This window comes from Protopterus annectens, chromosome 17.part0, assembly GCF_019279795.1.
Source record: "Protopterus annectens isolate FY-2018-M chromosome 17.part0, PAN1.0, whole genome shotgun sequence".
NCBI classification, from domain to species: Eukaryota; Metazoa; Chordata; order Ceratodontiformes; family Protopteridae; genus Protopterus; species Protopterus annectens.
Genome location: NC_056751.1, coordinates 484088601 through 484114414, shown reverse-complemented (window position 1 = coordinate 484114414; position 25814 = coordinate 484088601).

Sequence of the window (25814 nt, the reverse complement as noted above, 5' to 3'; positions counted from 1 at the left end):
TATCATTTAGTGAATTCAGTTCTCACCATAGCTCTCAACCTCATAGCACAAAACACCTGGACAAAGCCAATAATGGGGGAATAAGCCCCCAAACATATTCATTGAATTCATTTCTCACCATAGCTCTCAACCTTTTAACACAAAAAAACTGCACAAAGCAAATAATGGGGGAATACAGCCCCAGTAATAGGGACCAAGTTGAAATATTGATCTTATAAACTTAGAAAATTGCTTGAATAAAATGTTTTGTTACCATGTACTTTTGAGAAATATAAAGTTTGAAATTCAAATGTCTGAAAATCCAGAAAACCACACACTTAATGAGGAACAGAACAAAACTATGAGGCAAAAATCTTAATGCTTCTCTCTCTCTCACACACACACACACACACACACACACACACACACACACACACACACACACACACATCTGTTTCCAAAGCAAGCAGTCCATTGCATAACCATTTCCTGCAACCTGTTTCTCCATAAGCCACCAGTAAAGTACCTGCCTGCAATCTGAAATTTCAGTTTCCACCCTTATTCAGCAGCAAGTAGTTTGTTTCTAGAATGCCGCGTGAGCCTGCATGTGTGTGTTCCAAACACAGACTGGAAGGGGATCAGACTGCAAGGTCTGTAGTCTGTGGTTACAGCTGCATAGTCTTCTGAGGGATCTGTGAGACTGCTGCCTTCTTCCAAATCCTGACTGGTTAAACAGCAGTACGGATTTGAGTTTTCATTTACCCATGCGTGAGTTTTGGGATTTTTCTTTTATTTTTGGTTTTCAGCTTTCAGCTTGGGGGGGCTGCAGTCCTGCAGTAGGATGAGCCACCACTGCTCACATCTATCCAAAATCCTAGAAATATGCATTCACCAACAGCTCCTCACCCACCTCCTCTCTAATAACCTTCTATCCAACTCACAACGTGGCTTCCACCCATCCCACAGCACCGCCACATCCCAAAGTAACTGCCTCTCAGATCTCAACCTTGACAGCCTCAGCCTACACTGGTTCAAAAGCTATCAATCCGTCAAATGGCTCGACTCCCTATTCTCCCCACTTCCAGTCGCAGTTGTTGTACTTCAAGCCTCCATCCTTAGCCCCCTCCTGTTAAACCTCTTTACAAATTATCTCCACTCTGCTACTACAAATGCCAAAATAGACCAATACGCTGATGATACATCTCTGATCTTCTTCGCACCAAACATACAATTTCTCCAACAAAAAAAACAACAATCCTTCACTGAAATAGAAAATTTTCTAAACATTTCCCAGTTAATATTAAACCCCAAGAAAACACAACTTGTGCTGTTCCATCCTACAAAAACCCAGGACGCTACCTTCTCCATATCAACTAACTTGACTCTCATCACCCCAGTCCCTGAAACCAAGTTATTAGGATTCACCATTGACCAACAACTAAAGTACAATAAACATATATCTCTCACTGTCTCCAAAGTCCACAAAAAACTAGGGACCCTCTATCGCTGTAAACGATACCTAACTTCAGAAGCTAGAATCACCATAGCCAGAACCCATCTGCTAGCTACTATACTTATATGCATGTCTACTATTAACACATCTAAATAAAACTGACCTTACTATAACAAAATCACCAGATTCACTGCCGGTACCAGATCACATTCCCACCACTGCAAATCCCTAAATCTGCACTGATTAGAATTCCTAAATTTATTATACCACCAGCAATCTGACTCATCATAACCTATACCATCCTGAAAAAACTCCTGCCCTGTCCAGCCTCATAACCTTCTACAATTCTAATAGGCAGTTGTGATCTACCAACAAAGCTCTAATAGAAAATATCCAGTGTATAAATAGCTTGGGCAAATCTCTCTTCACTAACAAGTTGCAAAAATCTGGAATTTCTAGCCTCCTGACCCCAGGCTACAAAAATGTGCAACCACCTTGAAGATGCAATTAAAATCCTACCTATACACCAACCATTTATGTATCTGCAAAGGACCTCTCTGAACTCCCATCCACCTGAAAGAGGGTACCCCCTTGTTTTAGTCAAACACATGATACTGTATTATATACACTCTTTGTATATACTGTAATATTGTCTCCATGCCTATACTATACTAAAATTATACATGTAAACCTTTCTATATTTGTGTACTTGTACTTATCTCTGTATTATCGGCATGTTAGCCTTGTTAACAACTGTACCTTGATTGATATATATATATATACATATATATATATATCTAGGATCTATATTAGATCACAGAACACTTAAAAAAGCGAACAGTGATTAATTTGACCCTATGTAAGCGAAAGCTTACAATTTCGAACTGTCAGAACTGTTCCAACAAAAAAATAAATAAATAAAACACTTGAAATATTACATTAAGAGGAGGGCTTCAGCCCCCACACCCCCCCCCCACTTAAATATACCAAATCCGAGACCACACTACAGTGCCGAAAATGGCAAAGTAACGAAGCGGCCATAAAAGCCTCTTCGATATTTTGCCTTTGCCGTTTCAGGCTTTTGAGTTTGATATATATATATATATATATATATATATATATATATATATATATATATATATATATATATATATATATATATATATATATATATATATTTATATATATATATATATATATATATATATATATATATATATATATATATATATATATATATATATATATATATATATATATTTTATATATATATATATATATATATATATATATATATATATATATATATGTGTGTGTGTGTGTGTGTGTGTATATATATATATATATATATATATATATATATACATATATATATATATATATATATATAGATAGATAGATAGTGCTCATATTATGTAATAATTGTTCTGGAGCTTTTCTCCCCAGGACTCCACTGAAAATGGGCACAAGCTGTCCAGCCGGACCATCCTGTTAAAACAAATGTTAAATAAATAAGTATATATGAAGTGGCACTGCCTGCGAATAACCTCTATATAGCTGTGAACTTCTGGACTTTGAATACCACCCCTGGATTATATTTGCTAAAATAACTAAAGGACATACACATAAGTAAAAATAAAATAGAACCAAAAACAGGGGGATAGGAAAGCATTACATTCAAAAAGCCAATGCTGTGAAAGGGAAAGTCTTTCCTCCTTCCTTCTTGCTCGATGTCTTTTAGTAATTTTATTTGTACTGCATTAAATATTGATTCCTTTTCTGTACATCTCATTACATCCACACTTTAATGCAGTGAAAGGTATTTAGGTTTACCCTTTATCTTCTGAGCATTTAAAATAAACACAGTAAATATTATTTACCCACATGCCTATCTCATTCAGTTGTTACGCCCTAAAATTTTTGTACCTAATTTTGACTTTCAATCTAATCATTTTCCTGCTATGCCATTTAAGATTTGTAGCAACCTTTTATTTTCCATCTGGTCTGGTCTGATTAAGATGAGGCTGTCGACCCACATACATCTGTGAGATTTGATATATTTCATGCTTAAGCATTTACTAACTTTATTTGCAAGGAAACGTAATTAGAGTCCAGATCCACAATTCTTATTTTCAGCATTTCTAATTTCAGGGAAATATTTTACTTTTGTCCCATTACACCAGTTCAGTGATACTGAGGCTAAATAACCAATGTCTTCACTTCATTTGTATCAGCCTTGTTTGCCAAATGTACATTGCCTTGATATTGTTTATGCCGCTGCTAAGAACTCCCTTAGCACAGGATTTTGTAAACACAAAAACTCGCATCATTAGCTTCTACTTGACTACTGGTGTTCCCCATTTGGTATTATTGACCAAATTTAGGGGATCATTTTCCATATTATCAATATTGCTATTTTCCATTATAAATGTGATACGCTTCTGTATATGATTTGTAACTGACATTCTTCCATTTTGGAGTTTTACTCTAGTACCTGGTCTCAGAGGACCAATGATTGATTACTCTCTGAAATTATTTGGGCCAATTGTAAGCTTTTGACATATCCAAATGAAAAAATGGAAAAAAAAAACTTTAAACAATCACGTGTGCTCCATGGTAATTTGTATGTTTTGTAAAACTGCACTTTAATGTCACTACTCATTTAATATCTGAGCTCTTAGATATCACTGCTTAATGATGAGAGAAACTCAACTGCGCAAGAATTAATTCCTTTCTCACATAACCTTCCACACAAACTGGCAGCAATAACCACAAAATGAATTTATTTCTCATACTGCATTACAGTGCTTCCTTTTAGGGTAGAACAGATATTCTGTGTCTTGATTTAGTACCTTGATTATTCTCTAACACGATTCACATTTGAACTTGCCAGAGCTGAGTTGCAAAAGGAAGATGCAGCATCTCAGGAGAAAGAGATGTGCCCTACCTAACAGTCGTGAGCAAACTCATTTGCATATTGCTTCCCTATCTTCTCTTGAACAAAAAAGTGAGCTTGATTCCAGCCTGGATGATAAGAATAGGATAACATGCAGCGATATTAAAATATTGGAGTTACCCTTTCATATAGAAGGAAATAATCTCAGAGCTTTCATAGCTGCAGAAGTGAAAAATCTTGGGTTTGGAAACTATTCCTGTGCTCACAAAATAACCCCTAGAATGTCCGATAACAGTTATATAAGTCGAGATTTAAATGGCTTAATCACTTGGACAAAGAAAATATTCTTATAAAAGACTTTTAGGAAGATTAATCTTAAAATTGAGGGTGCTGCATTATTCTTTAAAGAATCCTATGAGCTTTTCTTTTAGAAAGAGTTTTCACAGCGCCACTGACAATACAAAACAAGGAGGCAGCCTGAGATTCACACCTTACTTAGACTTTAAATCACATATTGTGAACTTTAATGCCACATTGTTTCACAAATACCCATACTTGCACAGCTCAATTGCATGAGTGGACCTATACAGCATGCTGGTGACAAGCAGTGCAGTTCATCTAAGCCTTATGTCACTGGTGTGCTGCTACAAAATTGTGATTTATAGGCAAAAGTGGAATTTCTCTTCATTAGTATACAGATGGTATGCTAAGGCTTATTAGCAACTTTACAGATCTGCCATTTTAGATGCCAAAACATCCAGCAAGAAAAAAAGAGCAGCAGACCACGTTGAGCTGCTGGAATCATGTTCTGTCAAAACTGAAGCAGCAGTTTAATAGGAGAGTTGCCACAGGAGGGGGACAGTGATCTACAGTACCGTGGTAAGGGATATATTATATTGCCAGATACTTGTGTATATTACTGTTTTGAATGCTTCCTGTAACAGTAAAATGACTGGGCATACTCTATTGCAACAAGGCAGCTGACCATCCACATACATTTATTATATGCCATGCTATGCCATTTTGGTGTCCTCTGTCCCTATGCATGGGAAGACGCAGTCTTAAACAAAATAGAAGGATAGATATTTATACCTCTCAACAACTCAGTACAAGAAATTTGGACAAAGCATACAGTAATAAGTGGGGCAAAATAAGGACAGATACCGCTCTTATAAACTTAGAATGTTGATAGAATAAAGGGATTTGTGTTAGCATGCATTTTTTGAAGGGTATGAAATATATATGTATGCATTTGTCTTGTTAACTGGTTTAGTCCATTTTCAGTGGAGACCCGAGGAGAAAAGCTCCACAATAAAAAAAAAAAAAAACAGTGACAGTAGCAATAACAATGTTAACATTACAAGAATGTGCATTTTTATACACAAATACCAGCAGTTTGTCATAAATGGAATATATGTACCTAGCAAACGTACATTCATGTGGTAGTGAAAAAATTAACCAAAAAAAAAAGCTAAAAAGTAGAAAAGGATGAGACCATTAGTAAAAGTGAAGATTAATAGATTGGGGATTAGAAAAAAAAGGTCTGAATCAACATCAACGACTAGAACCAAATTAGTAGAGAGGAAGAAAAGGAGTAATAAACTGAAGGATTGAAAATAGAGGGGTGGGGATGGAAAGTTTAGGGGAGTTAAGTGAGAGAAAGAAATGGGGGTAGGACAAGAGTGAGGGGGTGAGTTGAAAAGTAGGTCAGGAATAGAAAGATGAGATTTGAGTATAGTTCTGCCCAGTGGCAGAGCGATGGGGACTCAAATGATTGCCATTATTGAATGACTTCAGTCCTCACTGATATGACAGAAAACTACAAATTCTATGTGGAAGAGACCAAAATGTGAGACAGAAAATCTGGACATTGTGTGAAAATCTAAACAGTACAGTTTCATCACAGTTCATGACTGTGCTGGCTTGCAGAAAAACACTGCCCCCTTCCTGCACCTCATCTACAGTGTGCTCTGTCAATGGGATGACTTCAGGGAATAGCCACACACACATACATTACCTCTGCCATTTTACCCTGGTCCAGTGTCATACATGTACCATCACACACACATTTTCTGGGAAGCCTCAGTACATCACAGCATGCAGTGGATCATTTTGTACTACATATCCAATCATATCATTGCACTGGCCTCTTCATTTCTCTACCTACTAAGCTACAGCCCTTATAGCCGTTAACTTACCATTCTGCTATCAGTGTCATTGCAACCTCTGTGTATCTACATATAACTCTCCTGACAAGATGGATGCATATCCTCCAAAGATGGCAGATAGCAGCGGTTGGAGAAATTCTGCCCAGCACAGAATATTTTTCAGCAAGTCTCCAGATACATGACTGACACTTGTAAGGGAGATAAGGGAGAAGGGGCACCCAACAGCTGTTATACAACTGTATGAAACACAGTGGTCCTTGAAAGTCTTTTTAAAAAAAATTAACATATACATTTACTTTTCTTTATTAAAAAAAAAAAGGGGGGGGGGCAACCTGCTTACTTCAGTTCATGCTATGCATGGAGCACTAATGTGCTTCATTTCTGATATAATTCCTCACAAATGTCACTTTTTGATAACTTCCAGAGTTATATATCCTATCACAAATATGGCCACTTCTGGCATATCTCCATATGTAGGACCATGGGAAGTTACTAGGCTATTGGCCTTGAGGTCCTTATAAGCCTAGCCAAGAGTTTAGCCCATGTTTAGACAAGTCAGCACCCAAAAGCCCAGTCCATCAGGGACACGGGTGGAATCCCAGGCATGTATTTTCTATTTCCCATCCAGTTATCCAGGTTAAGCTTAAAAAGGCATAATGAGGTACTCTGCTTGATGTGGAGAGGGAGTCTATTCCACAGATGGGGGATTCTATGGGACACAAATCTGTCCCGTCAGCAAGTTCTATTCATGTCAGATATGCAGCATTCCCAACAAGGCGGGGTCTGAGATTGCTTTGTATGTCAGACAGAGGTCATCTCTGAGGAGTCTGTATGAGTAGGGGGATGAGGCTTTTAGCCTATCTGTGAAGGGTATAAGTTTGAGTACCTGGATTCTCCTGGTGAGGAACCGGAACCTCTGTGGTCTCTCCAGCTGCTTCATGTGCATTGTGAGGTACATCCCGATGGGGGAGTTGTGCTCAGAAATTGGCCTTAAAAGGGAAGAATACAGAGATTTTATGACCTCTTTGTCCCTGGATGAGATACCCTTACTTATGAGGTGGGCCATTTAGAAAGCTTTTCATACAATGGAATCAACATGCTGGTCAAAAGTCAGATTGCTATCAACCTGGGTGCTGAAATCCCACATGACTAATTGCGTGCTTAGGAAGTTATTAATATATGTGGGGACATCACTTTTCCCAAACGGGATGATGATGCATTTTTTGGCATTTAGCTTGAGGCCATGCTTCTGGCTCCAGTCACTTGTTTTGATGAGACCCTCTTGGAGGACATCCACATCACTTGAGGAATTGATGACTGTGCCCAGCTTGCAGTCATCTACAAAACTGGTCAGCCATAGCCCACCAGTTTTGGTCTGCACCTCAGAGAAGTGTATCCCAAATAACAGATGCCACAATACTTATCCCTGGGGTACACCACTCATTATGGGTCTACTGCTTGAGATGGCTTCCTCTATTTTGATTAGGTGGGTTCTATCAGTAAGCCAGTTTGCTACCCAGCTGGTAACATATGGATTGATGACTAGTTGAGAGAGTATCTATTACACCCAAGTGGGGAATAGTGTCAAATGTTTTGGCCAGGTCAAGATATGCAGTGTGCACTGCCTTCCCCTCATTCATAGCTTTGGTGACTGTCTCAAAGAAGTCCAACTGATTTAACAGACATGACCTCCTCTTGACAAAGCCAAACTGTGTGGGGTTAAGTGTTTGGAGGTTGCCAATGTTCCTGTTAATGCGGTCCATGATGATCTGTTCCATGGCCTTGCATATTAAGCTAGTTAGGTTGATAGGTCTATAATTTCCCGGATCAGTGGACGTTCCCCCTCTGTGTAAAGGGATGACAGTGGCTGTCCTCTACTTGGCTGGGGCAAAGCCAGTACTCAGGCTTTGGTTGAATAGGGTGCCTAGTGGTGCTGCAGATTCATGCCTTAGTTCATGTAGGATGCAGTCTGGGATGTTATCGGGTCACATGGAGGCTGTATTTTTTTACCTTTGAGAGGGCAGTGATGACCTGTTCCCTAGATATATGGGGAGGGGGTACTGGGAATATCCTGAATTACTGTTGGGGAGGACAGAGGGATAACATTTGTGCTGAATCTGTCAGCCAGTATGTAGGCTATATCTACAGCAGTTGTGTATGTGGTGTCCTTGACCACCCATTCTGAACAGATCTGGGGGCTTCCTTTGAGATTGCTCTAATATGACGAAGGCCTTATAATTGTCTTTAGTAGATCTGGCCAATTTGGACTCGAAGTTGGTCTTAGAGGATTTCACTAGTGCTCTTATTGGCTTGTTCAGGCTAAAGAGAGATTGGTTCAAATTGGGCGCTTGCTCCTCCTTGGTCCTGGACAGCAATTTTTTCCTTTTGTTATATAGTTTTATTGCAGATGTCCATCAGACAGGTTTACTCTTTCTTGCAGAGGATGATTTTTGTCTTGTTGGGTATTCTTGATGCCATGCATCTATATAAATTCTCGTATAGTACTTTGGTGTAGATTTGGACATTGGTACCAGTTCCTATAGAGGGTGGGGGTGCAGGGCAACTGTTGATACTATCCCTCAGGAGGTTGTAATCTGCTTTGGAGAAGTTTTTTTTGTTTGACCCTAGCTAGAAGAGGGTAACCGGAGATGGTGACTTTGAAAGTGACCACTTTATGGTCAGATCTTACTAGGAAATATGATAATGTAGGGGTGCTGCAGTGGTTACTCATATTGGTTAATAACAAGTCCAAGATGATATCACCTCTTGTGGAGGTATCAACTAGCTGTTCCAAGACATTTGCCTTAATAAAATCGAGGAATCTATGAATAGATTTTGCAGTCTATGTTTGGGTAGTTTGTCCCCCAGGATCATGACCATCCTGGAGGTGTGTGTGTCTTTAATATATATTGATATTCCACCTCCGTTGGCTTTGCTTACCACAGCTTGGGTTCTTAATGTATGACAGGATGAGTAATCAGGTAAGGCTAGGGTACTGTCTGCAGCTTTGACCCAGGTTTCTGTGACTGCACAAATGTCAGCATCTTCCAGGGTTAAGAATGCTTGCAATGAGTGCAGTTTCTTGTTTAAACTCCTAATGTTTAGCAGCATGACCTTAATTTGCATTTTGTTGAAATGTTTATGTTCATAGTATCAGTCTCATGACTTTCCCAAAAAAGGCAGTATGGGGAGGCAAGAGCTGTTGCCAGTAGCCTGAAGCCCAAGTGAGACAGACTCAGGCCATCCCTAGCAAAGCATCATGATCTGTCTATCATATCACCCATCCCATCCAACCACTATCTTTCTTTCCACTCCACTAACTAGCTTGATTATAGCAAGCTCAGATGCTCATAAGCCTTGTACTTGTTATACAGCGGGAACTTCTTATTGTGACATTTGTTAATGTCTGTTATGTACTTCACAGATAAAGATTCTAGTTGTCTACTGATGTACTATGGTCATCTGTAAATATGTTGTAAGTAATTGCTATGTAAATTGTTAATCGCTATGTAATCCAATGTAACTACTGTCTGTTTATTTTAACTGTGGAGCTTTTCTCCTCGGGCCTCCGATGAAAATGGACCTAAGTCCAGTCGGACACTCCCAGTCAACAAATATGAATAAATACATAAATAAATAAATAAAATATCTTTCCAGGCTGTCTGGTACTGGATCCCCCTGGAATGACACTAGAAACTAAGCCAATTGTTACTCATTTTCTTTTTGTATGAAGCATCATTCTGGGTGACGGTGGAATGCTGCTTTATGCTAGGGACACTGCCTGGGACACACATTCAGTGAGCTCAGTCATGTCTCTCTTCATATAGTCCAAGGAAGTACATTTCATGTCATTCAGGACAACAAGGATGATGACGGAGTCATAACAGTACCTGTTGAGAGACTTGAATATGTGTGAGGTCTGGTGAATTCTGGCACTTGACAAACAACTAACTGTGACTTTCTCATTATCCAGCCTGGTGAAAGGCACATCTGTGTGACTAACAATGGAGTCTCCTGTGACTAATATGTTGAGTTTATGGTTGGACGACACAGGTGCATGGACTATGTATGGTATGTTCATAGGTTTATACTAGGCTAACTGCCCTAGGGCATTTATAAGCCTAGCCCAAAGTTATGTGGCTTACGCCGCCCCTTATGTTAGAAATACTGTGCCCATTAGTTTGTTGTGCCTCTGTCCAGTAGTGACACAGAGATGATTCCCGGGGTAAACCTACGATCTCCCATCCACCGGTCAAGATTTCTCTTGAACAGAGCCAGCGAGGTGCTCTGCCTCACATGGACCGGGATTTTATTCCACAGCATGGGGTGTCTCTGGGTGATAAATCTATCCCTCCAGCACGTCCTATTTATATCCATGCTAAGGTTTAAGTCTCTTGCTCTAGTGGTTTTGGTGGATTTGGATTTTTTGAGGTGGAGCATGTCCATTAATTCCGGGTTGGTCATGACCTTGTATGTCAGGCACAGGTCACCTCTGAGCAGACGGTATGCAACTGAATAGAGTTGGAGTTTCTTCAGTCTGGCAGCATATGACAGGTTTTGGAGTCCCTTTATCCTTTTGGTGAGGAACTTTTGGGGTCTCTCCAATTGCTGCAGGTGTCGGGTGAGATACATCCCGAATGGGGCATTGTACTCGATCATTGGTCTGATAAGTGAAGAGTACAGGGGAACAATGACCTCACTTGATCTGGATGTGAATCCCTTCATGATCAGGTGGGCAATGTAGAAGGTCTTTCGAACCACTTTAGCAACGTGAGCGTCAAACGAGAGGCCACTGTCAACCTGGGTCCCCAGGTCCCTGATAACCTCTTCTGTGCTTAGTGGGTTGCCACCTATATGGTAGCTTGGGGTTACCTTGTTTTTCCCGAAGGGTATGACTATACACTTTTTTGCGTTTAACTTCAGGCCATGGCTCTGGCACCAGCTATCAGTTTCTGTGAGACCCCTCTGAAGGATGTCTGTGTCCGATGCACTATCCACTATGGCACCCAGTTTGCAGTCATCCGCAAACTTTGTCAGCCATAGTCCTCCTATGTTTGCCTGTACTTCTGAGAAGTAGATGCCGAACAATAGGGGGCCAAGGACTGAGCCCTGTGGGACTCCACTTGTAACTGGCTTGAAGTCTGACATGGCTCCAGCAACTCTAACTCTGTGGGTTCTGTCCTTTAGCCAGTTTGCAACCCATCTTGTGACATATGGGTTTACATTTAAGCTGGTAAGTTTCTCTATAATACCCGAGTGGGGTATTGTGTCGAAAGCTTTTGCAAGGTCAAGGTAGGCTGTATGGACTGCCTTTCCCTCATCAATGGCCTTGGTGACTGTTTCGAAGAAGTCGACCAAGTTCAAAAGGCAAGATCTGCCCTTGACAAAGCCAAACTGGGTTGGGTCCAAGGTCTGCAAGTCCCCTATGTCCTTGTTTATGAGTTCCATTATGATCCTCTCCATAACTTTGCAGACCAGGCTTGTTAAGCTTATGGGGCGGTAATTACCAGGGTCCGTAGAGGCACCGCCTTTGTGGAGTGGGACTACAGTTGCCGTACACCACTCCTTGGGCACATATCCTGTGGTGAGGCTAAGATTAAACAGCTGCCTTATGTGCGGGTTTAGTTCTTCATTGAGTTCATGTAGCACACAGCTGGGGACCCCATCCAGTCCCATTGATGCTGTGTTTTTAGCTTTAGAGAGAGCAGCTTTCACCTGCGCATTTGAGATGTCTGGGAGGCTACTCTCAGTTGGGATAGTTATCTCTCCTTTTGGGAGGAGAGGGGGGTGAAGTTTGTGCTGAACCTGTCTGCCAGTATGTTGGCAATGTCTGTGGGTTCAGTGATTTTTGTATCATTTTGGACTAATTCTGAGCATATCTGGGAGTTTCCACCCAGGTTTCTGACATAGCTGAAGAAGGCCTTATGATTGTCTTTTGAATCTATGGCAATTTTTCTCTCAAAGTTGGCCTTGGATGATTTTATGAGGGATCGTAGTTTCTTGCTAGTATGTGGTGTGGAGGGTTGTGGCGTTCATGTGTGTTTTTGCTTCCGAGGTCTCTTTTGTTTGGGTTTGATTTTATTGAGATCCCCTGCATATGTTGGTGTGTATTGTGTAGTTGTGGGTGGTGGTTGAGGTGTAGTGTTTGTGCTGACAACCTTCTCAGTGTCAGATATACTAGGCTTATGAGGGAGAGATTATAGACTCTAGGTTCTTAATGTAATTGCATCTCACAAATTGTATCCGTAGATGGTTGTCCATGTAATGAGTCAGTTGCAACACTGTCTCAGGATGCCCATGTCAACCAGGCTGGCAGGAGAAACTGTAGGGAATTGTCCATCCATATTTTTCAGAATCTGAGGCAGAGAGACCAGGGAGAGCTAAGGTGTAGGCCTAAAGCTGAAGTGCTTAAACCAAAACTAAGAGGCTTAGAATAATGCAATTTAAAGAGGCTAAAAACAAGCAGTAATAAATGCAGCAGAAACAATGCAATTGAACACTTTAGAGAACAAGTAGCAGAAAAAGCAAGATTAAGTAATAGAGTAAGAGGAGGAAATACATACTAAATAAAGTTTTCTTTTTTTTTTTTTTTTTTAAAGTAAAGTTGAAAGGGAGAAAAGAGGAACAGAAGATAATTCAAGGGTAAGAAACAAAGGCTGTTGACCTTCCCAACTGTTCTCTCTGTATTAGGTAGAAAGAACTAATGAGACTGGACTGGTAGGAGTGTCCCAGATCAAATTTACAGTAGGGGCGGCAATTACAAAACCACCAAGTTGAAGAACAAGACAACAACAGGGAGGGAGTGTGAGAAACTATGCTACAGCTATTAGCTGCACGATTTTAGGCTGAAAATACTACAGAAATGTTTATCACAGCAGAACATCAGTAGTGATATGGTAAATGAATGTTTTACAGTGAAAAAGGAGCAAGGAGACTCTAGAGAATGCTTTTAACTGCAAACAAATCAGTTATATGATATACTCTGCAGGAAAATCAGAGCAAGCAAACAGGTGCTTAACAAATGGAGAAATTTCCAGATAATACCTTTCATATAGTAAAACTTGGGTATAAAAAAAAAAAACTTTACAAATAGTGAGACAGTAACAAAAGTGATTTAGTAGGACCAGTAAGGCAAACAATTGCAGCACAACAGTGCAGATTAGTTTATCGTAGTAATATACAGTAAAAAGTAGGCAGCAGACAAAAAGTGCAATAAATGGTAAGAATAAGCAATAACTAGTAAAATATAAGCAAGAAAGCAGGATACTTATTGTTATATATCACAAATCAGAGTTGTGGTCAGTGCCCTTCATTCAGCTTGGTGTGAATAAGCAGAAGCACACTCAAATGCAGGGCTTTAGTACCAGAAGGTTCTAACCTGGAACAACTTCAAAAATAGCTCAAAAGAACCAATAAGGTGCTTACTCCAAGCCTTAGAGCAGCCAATTAACATGATCCTCTCTCTCTCTAAAGTGACGAATGGCTTATTCTAATCCAAGATGGCCTGGAGAATGTGCTCAGAACAAACAGCCAATGCAAACAACCAGGCCCAGAGACAGCAAATCTGAAACTGGACTGTGCTATATGGATCATGCCTTGTTAAATAAGATATATAATTTAGTGAGCTTTTTCCTTCAAAACTTCTCACAGTTCATCTATAAATAGATGTGTGTTTAGGGACTAACTTTTTTTCAATTACTTGATGACTTAAATACATTCTTCTATAATCCACCTCTGAAGGATTATATTACTAAAGCTGCTACCTATGCCTCCGACTTCTACTCCCACTTAAATAGTTGTATTGATAAGGCAGCCCATAACCACACCAAGTATAATTAAATGTCTAAGAATAAACCCCTGTGGCAGAATACCTGTATTTACATAACAAGAGAAAGAAACTGCTTTACGCTTATAAGAAGTCTCATTTTACAAAACTTAAGAACACACACAACCAAACTAATAAAGAGGTTATTAGGAATCTCAAAACTGACTATGAACTTAACATAGCCACTAAAACCAAAAAGAACTGCAAATGTTTGTTTTCCTTTGTCAGGACAATTAGGCACCATCACCCAGCAATGTCTAGGGCTATTCCACAATACCATCATACTTTCAAACTAAAGAAAATAGCCAATAACTTGTCTAACAAATGTAGTGCAAATTGTAATCCACCTGCCGTTTTAGCTGTTCCACAGTTTCCATCATCCAAGCCACCCTCTTTAATTACTATGGAGCATGTCCCCTCTATCCCTTAAAAGCTAAGAATAATTCATCCATTGGCCCCGATGACCTAGCAGGTTACCTGATTGTGTCAATTGTGGCATTTCTGAACACCTACTTAATCTCTTTAATCTAAGCATCTCCAATGGCTACATTCCTGAAGCCTGGAGAAAGAGCCATTGCAATCCCATTACACAAGGGTGGCCTAACCTCGGACCCCAGTGACTATAGACCCATTAGTATCATTGTGTAAAGCCATGGAGCACATTATCTCAGACTTCATTAACCGGGACGTTAAAAATTTCTTAACCCTGGAGCCGCATCAGTTTGGCTTTGTCAAACGATGGTCCTGTCTCTTCAGCCTCATGAATTCCATTAAAAAAGTAATTGAAGCAGTGGATAGTGGTGCATGCACCATATCTAGAGTTGGCCAAAGCCTTTGTCAGTATTTCCCATGCAAGTATTATTGAAAGACTTGTAATTCTGAATATAAATCCTTATATTGTATGATGAATAGCTAACTAGCCATCTGTCAGAACCTATTTAGTTAGTCATAGGTGCCACTATTGAAAACAAAAATGTTACCAGTGGTATACCACAGGACTCAGTTGTATGTCCTATCCTATTTAGCACATATTTCTCAGGCATTCAGGCCAGCGATCCTGGGCTATGGTTATCTATGCTTGCAAATTACTGTAAACTGGGTTGTGGTGTTCGATATTCAAGTGGCTTGTAATTGCTCCAACATGGGTTACATCATGTTAACAATTAGTGCAGGGACAATGGTCTCATATTAAATGTAAAAACTGTAGCATTTTGGTAAATAAAGCACTATCACTTAACCATATAGGTTCATAGGTGTGTACTAGGCCAACGGCCCTGGAGCCTTTACAAGTCTAGCCCATAGAACTGCCCTGGCATCATGCTGAAAATAGTTCCCAGTGCCTCTATCAAGTAGAGCCACTGGAGTGATCCCTGGGGTGAACTTTCTATTTTCCATCCACTCATCAAGATTTCTCTTGAAAAGGTCCAGTGAGGTGCTCTGCTTGACATGTATGGGAAGTCTATTCCAGAGCATGGGCAGTCTATGGGTTATGAACCTGTCCCTCCAACATGTTCTGTTGATTGTGGTAATGAGGTTGAGGTCCATGGAGTGTGTGGTGCGGAGGGATTGGGATTTCTTTAGGTGTAACATTTCTAACAGGGCTGGTTCAGACATGACTTTGTAAGTCAAGCAGAGATCCCCCCTTAATAGATATGACACCAAGAAAAGCTGGAATTTTTGGAGTCTGTTCATGTAGGGGATGTGTTTAAGGCCTAGGATCCTCGTTATGTGGTACTTTTGTGGCCTTTCCAGCTGTTGCAGGTGTTTAGTGAGGTACATGCCAAATGGGGCATTATACTCGATAATTGGTCTAATGAGGGAAGAGTAGAGAGAGATTATGACCTCTTTCTTCCTGGATGCAAAACCCTTGGTATTGAGATGTGCCACATAGAAGGACTTTCTGACCACAGTGGCACTGTGATGCTTGAAGGAGAGGTTGCTGTCAACCTGTGTCCCCAGATCTCTTATAATGCCTTCATTGGTCAGTGGGCTGCCATCAGTGTGGTAATTACTGAGAACTGAGTTTTTCCCAAAGGGAATGACTACACTTTGTTTTCATTATGCTTAAGGCCATGGTTTCAACACCAGTCATTGGTCTCAATGAGGCCTTTCTATAGGATGTCTACATGACTTGGGGAGTTAACAATGGCTCCCAGCTTGCAGTCATCGGCAAATTTGGTCAGCCAGAGTCCCTTCTTGTTTGCCTGGAATTCTGAGAAATAGATGCCAAACAGGAGAGGACCCAGGACCGATCCCTGAGTGACTCCACTCGTGACTCTTTGGCAGTCTTACTTTGAGTCTGCTACTTTCACACTGTGGGTTCTATCTGTGAACCAATTTACAACCCCCCCCTAGTGATACAGGGGTTGATGCCTAGTTTGGTGAGTCTATCAATAATTCTTGAGTGAGGAATTGTATTATATGCCTTGGCCAGATCAAGGTAGGCTGTATGAACTGCTTTGCCCTCATCCACAGTTCTGATGACTGACTTAAAGAAGTCAACCAGGTTGAGCAGGCATGATCTACCCTTCACAAAACCAAATTGCGTGGAATCCAGAGTTTGTAGATTCCCTATATCTTTGTTAATTAGGTTCATGATGCGCTCCATAGCCTTAAATATCAGACTCATCAGGATATTGGGTAAATAATTCACAGGGTCTGTAGTCACCCCCCTTTATGGAGAAGGGATGATTGTAGCAGTGCGCTATTTTGTAGGGAAAAAGCCTGAGGTGAGGTTGTGATTTAACATGGCACACAGGTGTGGTGCCAGTTCACTTTGTAATTCATGTAGAACACAGCCAGGGATATTGTTGGGTCCCATGGAAGCTGTATTCTTAGCCTTGGACAATGCAGCTTTAACTTGTACTGCAGTAATGCTGGGTGCCTGGCATTCTTCTGGTATTGTGATTGGTCCTTTAGAGGGGGAAGGGGTGTAAAGTTGGCACTAAATCTGTCGGCCAGTATGTTGGCAAAATCTTTTGGCTCGGTATAGGAGGTACCATTGTGCAGTAACTCAGAGCAAATCTGGGTATTGCCCTGGAGATTCTTGATATAACTGTAGAAGGTTTTGTGATTGTTTTTAGTGTCTGCTGCAATTCTGCCTTCATAGCTAGCTTTAGAGGTTTTGATGAGGGATGTCAACTTTTTGTTGAGGCTAATAAGGGAGTTTTTTCAGTCTTGGGACTTCACCTTTTTCTGTAACAATTTCTTTCTTTTGTAGTAGAGTTTAATGGCAGGGGACCACCAGATTGGCTTCCATTATTTTTGGAGGAGAGCATCTTGGTTTTGTTAAGTATGGCTAGTTCCATGCATTTATGTACGTCTTCATACAGTGCATTGGTGTATGATTCAGCGGTCATGCACCTATTTTCTATTTGCATGGGTGTTGTGAAGTTAGCCACCTCTGTTTTTAGGAGTCCAAAGTCAGCTTTGGAGAAGTTTTTCATGGTGGTTACCTATGCTGGTGGTGTGGATGAAATGTGGATTTCCATGGTAATTATATAAGAGATGTATCCTTTCCATCATACCTCTCAATTGTGCTGAATTCCTTGGTATTTACCAGTTTTGAGGCCCAAGTAATGGGGTGCCACGAATTTGAGTGGCCCCTTTAATTTCTGGGTGTTTTACATTTTTTTTCAAGTTCTTGCTGATGTCATCACATGCAGGACATGTGTGATGATGTCAGCTTTGTGAGGGAGACTGCCAGCTTGCCCAGAATATAGGGCATGTGTTTGTTAAAGTTTATATTTTTTTTGTTGTACGTTCGTAGTTGTACTACATTGATTGAATGCTCATTCTCTGTGGCAGCAGCACAGCACATAGCGAGCTGAGCAGAGGACTGAAGCTGTAATTTAAAGGTGTTTTCATTTAATATTTTAATAAGCAAAGTTAATTTGAGTATTAAACTTCTGCAAGCTGCTTCTGCCAGTAGTAGCCAAGCCAAGAAGGCGCAAGAGCTTGTACAGGGCAGTGTGTGGAGGTCTGGAACGGTCCACCCAGCTGTGTCTGCTGCATCTCTAGGAATTCTTTCCATCCCAGGCCCCAGAGACACAGACCCAGACTCAGGATCAGGATGGGAACAGTACAGTAGTGTCAGTATGAGAAAATTTCTCTCCGGCAGCTTGACTTCCTCCAGCTCCAAGTAAAAAAAAAAAAAAGAATATCAGAATGAAGCTTCATCTTTTAATATAGAATTTGAATTTGTTGCTGGAGGAGATCTACACACAGGTGCACACACACTAACACTGGTTTCACATGCATACTAGCATTAAGGTACAAGATTTGTTATTTATCAAGAATACTATATAAAAAAATATGTGGGAGAGACTGCAGCATTTTCCACAGATAGAGTGATAAGCACATTAAAACCTAAGCTCACTTAAAGTATTCACCACGTGCTGTAGATAGACATTACTCATTAGGTTCTGTACTTCCTGTACCCTGCTGAGAATAAGGGCTGCCACTGTTCCTGATTGCACAGAGGGATGGGGATCTTGATGTGATGGAGTGGAGTTTCACAACCAGGAGAACATTGTAGTTACAAAAACCTTGACTGTACTTAAAAACTGGATTTGCATCCAATGATTCCACTCTTCGATTGCAGGGAAGAAGGGAACGTTCATAAAGTAAAATAGAGTTTTGAGCTGAAAACCAGCCCCATGGCTCTCTAAATACACACACACACACACACACACTTGGTATTACAATAAGACTGATCATAACAGGCAGATCTTCTTCAAAATATATAATAAAGCAACAAAACAGATAAGGCAAGATAAGAAAAATCTCTACACAAGTTTTACAACCAGGCAAACCCAGTACTCCCCCCCCCCCCCCCCCATGTCAGAGGAGACAATATAGAGATAGATACCCAATTCAATGACTACTTCATTTCATCCTTAATCTAACTAGCAACAGCCAGACCAGCACTCCCCCACAGACAATTAACAACCCAAACTCATACCCCCCATTCAATCTCAAACCAGTTCCTACCAACACACCTGACTAAATTAAAACCCACCAATCTAGCAATCGATAAACTCTCTGCAGAGTATCTCAGAACTGCCACTAGTGCTATAGCTTACTCCATCTCAATATTAATGAACCAGTCTGTCAATGAGCATACAATTCCAGTCCTTTGGAAAAACCTATATAATACCCTTGCAAAAATGCGGTTCCTCAACTGAACTTAGCAGCCACCCCATAGCAATCTTATCAAAAATCATAGAAAAATGTATCCTTTCTCACCTGATGAAACATTTCCTTACAAATAGTCACACCAACACCCTACAAAGCTTTCACCCATCCCATAGCACCACCACAGCATTCATATCCTTCACCAACACTGTCAAGCAACATAGGAACCAAGTAAAACTAGTGTCTGCCACCTTCCTTGATCTGTCCAAAGCATTCGATACAGTATCCCACAGCAAACTACTTACTATTGTAGCTGAACTCAACCTAAATATCCCCTCCCTGCTCTTGTTTCAGGACTACCTATCCAACCACCAACAAGCATTTATGTGGCAAAATTCCATCTTCCCCTTCTCCCAATAACAGTAGTTGTATCACAGGGATCTAGTCAGTGACCCCTACTATTCAATATCTTTACAAACACCCTCCACACCATCACCCAGCAAGCTACAATAGTTCAATACGCAGATGATACTGCACTGATCTACTCAGTTCCCGCACTCCATACACTCTAGATTATAACCAAAGAGGCCTTCTCCAATATTGAAAACTGGTTAAACTCTCAACTAATACTTAACCCCAAAAAGACCCAACTTCTGCTTTTTCACCCTACCAAAACTATTGATTCTTCCTCTCTTTTCTCTGTCAATTCTGCCAATAACATCCAAATCTCCCCTGTATCACAAGCTAAACCTCTTGGTGCAATACTTGACCAAAACCTAAAGTTTGACATATATAACCCAAACCATATCCAAAGTCCATAAAAAACTGGGAACTGTATACCAGTGCAAAAACTATCTAACCAAGAAACCAAAATTACTATATGCAGAACTCACCTTCTCTCTCTATTGCTCTATTCATCCCCTGTATTAACAAACTTTAACAAGACAGACCTAAACAAATTGTCCATGTGCTATAATAAAATGGTTTGCAACCACCTCTAATTTTCACTCCCACCACTGTCCGTCACTAAAACAACTAGGTTGGCTAGAACTCTCCAACTTATTAAACTATAACCAGTTCACCATGGCTATTTACTTGCTGTACCACCAAACAAGATCCTGATCTCTTAGGCTTACTCAACATTCAAAATTCTGCTCATGTAAGATCCACTAACAAAGCTCTTCTTGAAGAAGGTAAGTGTAGACAAAGGGCAGGGGAATCCCTGTAATCCTACAAAGTTGCTAAAACCTGGAATTCTCTTCCATCAGCCATCATATTCCAAAACAGCAGTCCTACCTTTAAACCCAATTAAAAGCCCACCTTAATCTGACCTGGCAATGTACTGATCATGGCTAGCCTTACTACCACCATTCAGATAAATCTTTTTCTGGCACTACTCATAGGTTAAACTCATAAAAACCCTACCATAACGTATTGCTTTTTTTTTAATGAATGTATGTAGCTGTCTAGAGTATGTGTGCTTTCTTATTCAAATGCATTGTATTTTGCTTTGCTCTATAAATCGTATACTTTTGTAATTTCTCGTCATACTATGGCATGATATTATACTGTTTACTGTATTGCATGCTCTATTAATTGTACATGTCTCTGACTTTTGTCATGTATGTGGAGCTTTTCTCCCCGGGACTCTGCTAAAAACGGGCACTTGTTTGCCCAGACAAAACAACCAGGAAATCAAATATAAAATAAAAAAATAAAATAAAAGAAGCACCTTGTAGTTGGTCTATATGCAAAAGTGCTATAACCTCTCTGAAGTTTCCACAGATGCTAGTATAGTTAATCTTACTAGCTCTACTAAACCAATACCTGTGTACTAAATGTGATTAAACATTTGAGAAAATGGAAAGGTTGTAAAATATATTTTTGTCACGTTAGTATACAGTACTATACTATCTCAAATGCTGAAGCTCTAAAAATGTTTGTGATACCTTGATGCTGCAGACTATAATAACTCAAAAATAAGCAAAATCAGCAAATGTAAAACAAAATCAGTAGTTGTAGACTTGGGCAAATGTAGCAGTTTCTATGCAGCCAGGAATAAACTATAGTAATACGGACATGGAGAAGCTCAAGCACATTATCTTGTTTAACCAGCCTTGAGGTATCTTCGTCTTGGATGTAAAGTGAGATGCATCCACATTTAGTCCCTGCCTGTGCAGTAGCTGGTATAAATGTGTGAAAGATATTGTAGCCCTGCACTACTGGGGTGCTGGCAGCAGCTTTAAACCATGTATGTTACAAAGATTCTAGTTGTCTACTGATGTACTATGTTCTTCATCTGTAACTATGTTTGTAATTGTTAATTGCTATGTTGATCAAATTGTTAATTGCTATGTAAATTCAGAGTAACTACTGTCTGTATATTTTAACTGTGGAGCTTTTCTCCCCGGGCCTCCGCTGAAAATGGACATACATCCAGTCGGACACTCCCGGTCAACAGATGTAAATAAAATAAATAAATAAAATGATAACTGCAAAAATGGCTGCATTCTTCAGGGTGGGGAGAGCTTAGAAGGTGTGTAGTTTCTTGTTTAGACTCCTAGCATTGAGAAGTAACACCTTTAACTTTTCTGGGGTTGGATTTGCTATGTCAAAAGATTTGTCAGTCTGGCATTGCCTAAAAAGTTCCAGTGGGTGAGTATGATTTAACTGATATGTGAAAACCTAGAGTAGGCAGGTGCAGACCATTCCTGGCAAAGCTGTGTGGTCTGTTGACCATATCTTTCCATGCTGACAAATATTGTACCCCTTTGCAGTGGAATCAAAAACTAAGCCAATTATTAAAGTTAGTCACCTTCAGTTCATAATGTGGCAACATACTTGGAGAGGGTATTATGCTGCTCAGTGCTAGGCTTATACCCACCTGGTACACACAATCCTAGAGCTCCATCATATTCTTTGTTCATACAGTCAAGGGTCATTTGCACAAGTTCAAATATTAATATTAATATAAATAAAACACTATTCTGTTTATTTTGTGTTCAGTATTTATTTTATTCATGTTATTTTACATTTGTTGACTGGGATAGTCCGACTAGATGCATGTCCATTTTCAGAGGAGGCCCTGGGAGAAAAGCTCCAAAGGTAAGCAGATACAGCATTACATAATACCAGCATTACATATTACAAACAGACTATTTACAGAGATTACATAAGTAAGCAAGTTAAACAAGTTCCACAGGTTACAGTTAATCCTGAGCACAAGTCAGGATTAAATTAAATTACACAGTAAACTGGTTAAGAGATGTTTACACATTCTAGAGAGAGTTAGCCAGGCTTGATACATTGACATAGCCAGTTAAGTGACAGATGTTGTTTGAGTCTAGTTTTAAATTGACCTAAGGTGGAAAGTAAGGTAATATCAGCTGGAAGAGAGTTCCAGGATCTACTTACAGAGTTTGCAAAGAGAGAATCACCGGCTATGTTATTAATTTTGCTAGTCTGAATTAGTAATTTGTTAGAGGATCGAAGCGGTCTAAGATTGTTATAGGGGGTGATAATATTTTTAAGTGCAGGAGTATTGTCCGAATTATAGAGGATTTTATAGGCCATAATCAGTTGGTTATACTGGATTAGGCTGGGTAGTTCAAGCCACCCAAGCTGATTTAGATTGATGCAATGATGTGTCCTAAAAGGCAGCCCAGTGGCAAAGCTGGCAATGTGGTTGTAGCAAATTAAGAGTTTGTTCAGGACAGTCTTGTTTAAATTCAAGAGTAGAGGGGATGCATACAGAAGGGTTGAAAGAAGGTGAGAGTGAGCTATGGCAATTTTAGCTGGAGGGGTTAGGAAGGCTTTTATTCTGTAAAGTGACCCTAGTTTTTTATTGATGGTTTTGATAGTTTGGTTACCATGTAGGTCAAATTTTAGATTATTGTCTATGATGACACCTAATAGTTTTGCAGATGGGTCAGGGGAGATTATTGTGCCATCATTTGATTTTATGGTAAAAGTGAAAGCGGTAGACCTATGTGTTGGTGAAAATAACAGCATTTTAGTTTTTTTGGGATTTAGGATCAGACGATGTTCAGAAAGCCAGTTTTCTATTGTATTAAAGGTGGTCTGGGTAGCTGACCATAACTCTACTGGAGATGTGGCTGAGCAAATCAGAGTAGCGTCATCAGCATATTGGATACAGCTGATTTTTGGGATGACAATATAAAGGTCATTAATGAAGATGGAGAACAGCAAGGGCCCTAGTATAGAGCCTTGTGGTACTCCAAGGGTGTTAGGTAGAAGGTTAGAGAATTTGTTCTGCCAGAGGACAGCCTGCTGTTGACCATTCAGGTAGGATTGAAACCAGTGGAGCGCTCCAGTATCTAGACAGAATGTTTTCAGGGTGTGGATTAAAAGTTGGTGATCAACCATATTGAATGCCTTGGAAAGATCCAAAAAGAAGGCTGAGGATATATAATTATTGTTGTGATTATGGTTTATGGTGTTAGTAAAGGCTAGGAGGGCAGAAGTAGTGCTGTGATGAGGACGGAAGCCATGCTGAGTGTCTGCCATAAGGCAATTTTGGATTAGGTGGTGCATGAGTTGTCTATGAATACATTTTTCCGTAATCTTTGCAAGTGGAGGGAGTACACCTATTGGCCTATAATTGGAGAATTCAGTAGAGCTGCCTCCTTTGTGAAGTGGAATTACATAGGATATTTTCCAGATGGTGGGAATTTTAGCTTCTACTATGGTTTGATTGATTAGTATTGAGACGGGTAAGCAATAGCATCAGCTTATTTTTGTAGGTACTCGGCAGGGAGATGATCAGCAGAAAGTGTAGTGGGTTTTAATTTTTTGATCAAGGTACGGATAAGTGAAGTGGCGACTGGTTGGAAGCTGAACATGAGTAGTTTTCTAGGGGTGCTACGTTCAGGACCAGGGGAGCTAGGAGGTAGTTGGCTAACTAGGGCTTGAATTGTCTCAGTAAAAAATTGGTTAAAACTATCAGAAACATCTTCAGGGGTTTTATCAATAGTAGCAGCAGGGATTGGGGTTGAAGTTTGTCCAGGATGTAGTAGATTATTTAAACCTGCCCAAAACTTCTGAGGGTTATTTTGATTTACTGTCTGTAAATTACAGTAGTATTGTTTTTTGTCTTGTAAAATTGATTTTTTGGTTTCGTTCCTGGATTGCCTGTATTTAATGTGATCTTGAGGGTCTTTAGAAGAACGCCATAAAGCCCATGCTTTGTTTCTAAGGGTAATTTTGAGTTTAGACTCTATAAAAGCCATGGTGCAGTTTTGCCTTGGTTCTCTTTGAACGAACAGGTGCATGCAAATCAAGGATCTCAAGGAATTTGTTGTTAAAGTATGCTACTGCTTCCTCTAAGGGGAGGTGTTTTAGAATAGACCAATTACATGAGTTTAGTTCTTGTTGGAATTTGGCAGGGTCAAAGTTTTTATTATTTCTAACCTTTCTGAGTAAGGGTTGTTGGGAATTAATGGTTTTGTGCTTAATTACATATGTGAGAAGGTGATCGCTTAGGCGATTAAGGAGGGTACCAGAGGTGTACAGTTGGGGGTGACTGTTTATGAGTACACAGTCAATTATACTTTCTTTTTGGTTGGGTTTACCTATCCTGGTAGGGGTGGATATGATCTGTGTAAATGCATGCAAGTTAATATGGGTGGTTGGGGATTCTGAGGAACAGGTGCCCCAGTCTATGTTAAAGTCTCCAAGTAGTAGGGTTTCTTGGGGGTAGTGACATGATAGCCAGTGCAGGATATCTTCAAATGTAGATATATTGTTACCTGGGGGAATGTACATACAGATGATATTAATGCATTTATTTTTATTAAGTTGCAATTTGGTGGCAAGAATCTCTGAGTTATTAATCTGAGGAGGTTGTATTACATCTATGGTGACATTCAACTCAGATTTATAGAGTACAGCTACCCCACCCCCCTTCCTTGAAGCACGATCCAGCCTGTGTATGTTGTACCCAGGTGGTAACACTTCATTGTCTTTAGTGTTAGGTTTTAACCAGATTTCAGATAAACAGAGAATCTCAGGGGAGTGGACATCCAGAAGTGCATGCAATTCATGTACCTTGTTATTAATGCTTCTAATATTGAGATGACAGACTAGGAGAGAGTTAGTTGGCCTATTAATTGTAGGTTTGTAGCTTAGATTGCAAGTAGAGGGGGTATGTGTATCTGAAGTGAGTGGGCCAGGGTTGGGGTGAATCTCACCACCAAATATTAGGTTGAGTCTATACTTGGTGATGAACTTCAGGAATTTGTTTATTAGTTTGTGGTAGTGTTTGGTTATAGAGCTAATGTGCCTGGGGTTGAGATGTTGATAGACTGAACAAGATGTTGGATAGGATCTGGTACTGTA